General features: G+C 44.5%; 1 long non-coding RNA gene across 1 annotated transcript; it reads right to left on the bottom strand.

The window, feature by feature from the left end:
* Positions 1–3102: 3102 nt before the first annotated feature.
* Gm46547 lies at positions 3103–3625 on the bottom strand. The gene is made up of 2 exons (XR_001781888.1): positions 3504–3625; positions 3103–3408 (listed from the first exon to the last, which is right to left on the bottom strand). It is a non-coding gene; the product is annotated as a predicted gene, 46547 (long non-coding RNA).
* Between the last annotated feature and the right edge of the window lie 696 nt (positions 3626–4321).

A 4321-nucleotide genomic window follows, 5' to 3' on the forward strand; every position in this document is an offset into this window, starting at 1 on the left:
GAATAGCAACATCCAATATGAAACAACCCACGGAATTCAAGGAACCTTCTCATGGTCACAGAATCAACCAGGGACTGGAGTATAGCAGTACTAGCTACCCATGGGGAAGACAGTGGGAGATGCAACCTATCAAAAACTCATCTTTGGCTTAAATTGTATCTACTCACCCCAGAGAGGGAACCAACAACAGACCAAAGTAAGGAGACCACCAAAGTCCATATTGGTATACCAAGGAATTGTATTGGAGTTACTTACAGCAATATGGATGATGGTTTCCTTACAGAAGCAGAAATGAAAAGACAGCTACATCACCAAAGTTCACCCCAGGCATGGGTGACAGCTCACAAGGCTGGGAGCCTGAAACAACGCACTGCACAGCCTGCAGGCAACTCAGCTGGTTTGAGAGTGTCTCCTTCAGATGACTTGGGTAGTCTGAGCCCCTTCTGAGCAGTACAGCCGGTCTCTGCTTCTTCTGGGCAGCCTGGCTGGTCTGAGAATCTTTTAGATTGGCTAGTTTCTATCTTTCAGGTTGTTTGGATGGTTTGAGAGGGTCTAAGTCCTTTGTACCAATATATGCATGGGGAGGACCTAGCAAATCTGGTCAGTTTCAGGGACTTCCTGGATCTGTTTTGAGTCCCTTCTTTCTTGAGTTTAAAGTTTCCCTGCAGGATGAAATGTTTTACATCCCCACAGACTATCCTATTGTTTCACCTCCCCTTTAGCATCCTGGTTCTTAATGATCTTCTCCCCCCACCCCCAAATGGAAGGTTTTAGTGTAAGAGGAAACTAACACACAACCTGGCTTCACTACCTACTGGCACATGACCTCACAAATGTCATCATGTTTCTCTGTTCCCCAGTATCACTATCAGCAAGAGAGAGAAAATACCACCTCCCTCATTACTGTGGAGTAGACTGGGTTAATGTATAATTATGATATGCTCAGGCCAGTCCCCAGATGCTCATCACTACTTAAATGTTAGTTACTGTAACTAGTAAAACTCTTTATGAGGAAAGATTTGAAACCTAGAAAGTGTCTGAGGACGATGCTGTAGGAGTAGAGATAGTGCAGACACCAAAGTATGGTCCATTTGCATCTCTCCACAAGGAAAGGGGCTCATGTGTCCGTCAGCTGTCAGGCTCCAGATCAGCTTTCAACACCAGGCCATGCCCTTTCCAGCAGCTCACAGTAGACATGGAAAGGCCTGGCCATCCCTGCTATAAGCTCCAAACTCTCCCCTGGGTTAACCAAGTCCTTGTTAGAACTCCAGCATGGTTGGCAGTTCTTCTATCCAGCTCTGTATCCCCCTTCTACTTTCTCGTCACTAATGCCAGATTCAAAATAGGTTTGAAAACTTTCTTTGCCCTAGCCTGTTTCCTCCTCCCCTTGACCCTAACTCTTGATCTCTAAATATTTCCTGTCATGTTCCCCGAAGGCCCAAACGGACACACAGGGCTCATGGATACCCTTGCCTGAAGAACCAGTCCAAGGATTGAGCCTCCTGGGTCACCCCTGAGTGGAGGTGACTCTCTTGGAATCCCCTCAGAGTGAGGACTCTGAACCGCTGATCAGAGACCATTACAGGTGAGGAACAAATTGCACCAGTTTTCTCGGGTCTTCTAGATAAAAGCTGTGAAGATTGTTGACATGCAAAGGTAGCTCAGAAGATGTGGCTCCTACGTTTTCCTGACAAAGCAAAGAATTTCCTACATGTTAGGAAAATTAGTGGGGCAGGAAGGATGGGAGGAGATGGTTTGGAAGTGATAAAAGGGCTTCCCACAAAGTCTGGAGGAAGGACAGAAGGAAGTCAAGAAGAAACTTCTAAATCCATCAGTGGGAGCTAGCGTAAGAGGCACAGAAGGAGGTTTCATACAGGGAGAAAGAGAAGCCTAGTTATTTAAAGAAAATAGCAGAGAGCTGGGTTGGCAGTAATTTACACATCTCGATTGTTTATACTTCAGTGTGCAATATATAGCACAGGTTTGGTTGGTTGGTTGGTTTTTTAAACAATTGGATTGTCCCAGGCTAAAACCCTAGCCTTTAAGAAGTAAGATCCAAGACAGAGATTTGCATATAGTACACCTGTTAGGCAATGGCCTCGGGATGGAGCTCCTTAGAGAGGGAAGGGAAGAGGCAAGATTGAGCAGAGGGGGAAATAAAGTTTCCAGGCAGTTGAGGAATTGACTCTGCTGATCTGTCCTAAATTGAGGGCCACCTAGCCTAAACTCTCACATGTACCAGTCAACTAACAGATGAGGACCAGCTTTGGGGGCTGAGGATACTCTCTCTCTCTCTCTCCGTGACCATCTCCAAAGAGAGTAGAACCTACAGTCCAGCCTCAATGCCACTCAAGGTAACTCAAGTTTATAAAAATTGCTTTAGGGGAATAGGTGATGCACTGCAGCATTGACCAGACAGATAAGAATGATTTATGTAAACAGAAAAATGAAACTGGTTTCATCAATTCAGTGGTGTGTTTCTTACAATATTAGACAGATCCGATGGGGGGAAAAATGGTCTATAGTACCACCATGTGTCAAAACTAAACTATGGAATGCAGGCCTACAGCATGTGGAGAGAATTAAAGCAGAGCAAGGAAGTGCTGGTATTTGTGGGGACATGCTAAGAACGCGAGGCTAAATAGAGACGCCGGGAGATGCCTTTGTAAGGCACGTGATAAAAATGTCACAGAGGAAATATGGAATATTGATGTGTTACTTCAACTCTTTAGACATCTGCTCTAAATCTCTACAATGGTCTTAGAATCTAATACATTCTGGACTGCCTTCCTGATGATTTCATTTCTCAAAAGATTCCAGGGACAATTGTGAGCCTTGACAACCTGAGGACAGTCCCCTGAGGAGCAGTAGGTGGGGAGAACAAATTCCAAAAACTTATTCTCTAATCTTCACATATGCTATAGCATTTGTGCCCACTCAAACATATGCACACACACACACACACACACACACACACAGAGAGAGAGAGAGAGAGAGAGAGAGAGAGAGAGAGAGAGAGAGAAATTTGAATACAATAAGATGTCTGCTTGAAGCCTTCAGGAAATAAATTCACTAAAATACAAATATGACTCAAAGCCCAGAAACAGTAAAAATAAATTTAATTTTAATTGTAAAGCGAAACAATTAAACGTTGTACATAAGTGTCTATGCAGAAACCAAACTGATGCTCTGTGATGTTTTCTGATGAAATGACACACCCATAAAATGAGGGAGAGGACACAGCTCAAGAGGATGAAAAATCGGTACCACAAATCCCTAAAGAACGTGACAGAATGCAGAAGTCAAAATACGAGCCAACGACCCCAGAAGGAGCTTTGACAACACTCACACAGCTTGAGGCAAGAGCATGAAGGGCTGGATACGCTGCGGCTGCGCTCAGAGAAGATCCTGTTAACGGATAACACAGAGAACTCAGAGCCATTCAATCATCTCTTTCTTCTCCAGCCAGGAACACAAACCTCAAGCTAGGCAGAGTAACTCACACAGTGCAGGGAGTAAATTGAAGTGAGGAGAGAGTCTGAGAGAAGTCTGTGCTCAGGCTTTGCAGACTAGATGAAAGATTACAGGCCTCAGAACTACAGCCTCCCCTCTCAGAGAAATTGAAACTGGGGCGGGTGCCAAGAATACAGATAGATTTTTTTTTTTTTTAAGAAAATGGGTTTTGGAATTCATAGCATGAACTTAGCATCATTTTCTGCAGGGTTCTGAGAGGCGTATTAGAAGCTGACCACCAAGTTACCTTACCTTCACTTCATGTTCTAGTAAGGCTAGCAGACGCACGGAATGTGGAAACGCTAGCTGTAGTGCACCTTTTGTTTGTATCAGCGCAGAGTTTCACAAAGATGCTTCTGATATCCATTTGAACAAGATAGAGAGGCATTGCTCAGTTGGCTTGCTGGTTAGGGATATCTGATAGAAATAACTTGATTCAACCCTTTGTCAGCAGATCCACGTCCATCATAGGACAATGTCCCCAAAGCTATTCACAGCTCAAGACTGTTTTATAGGGGTATATAAAGGAGAACAAACCACACAGTGGGAAGGACTCAAAAGATAAGAACACGGAGCAGCATAGATCCCTAACTGGAGGAGACCATTGAGATTTACAGCATGGCTGTGATCCTGCTCTGACTCTCTATGTCCTGGTCCCTTAAGGATTCTTCTAGAAAACCCAGGCTCCATCCCAAGCACCCACGTGGTGGCTCACAAGTCTGCAGGACTAGTTCCAGGGCACCTGATGCCCTCTTCTGACTTCAGCAGGCTTCAGCACCCACATGAATTATATGCATTTATAGGCCCA

Source organism: Mus musculus, chromosome 16 (assembly GCF_000001635.26).
Source record: "Mus musculus strain C57BL/6J chromosome 16, GRCm38.p6 C57BL/6J".
Taxonomy (NCBI): Eukaryota; Metazoa; Chordata; class Mammalia; order Rodentia; family Muridae; genus Mus; species Mus musculus.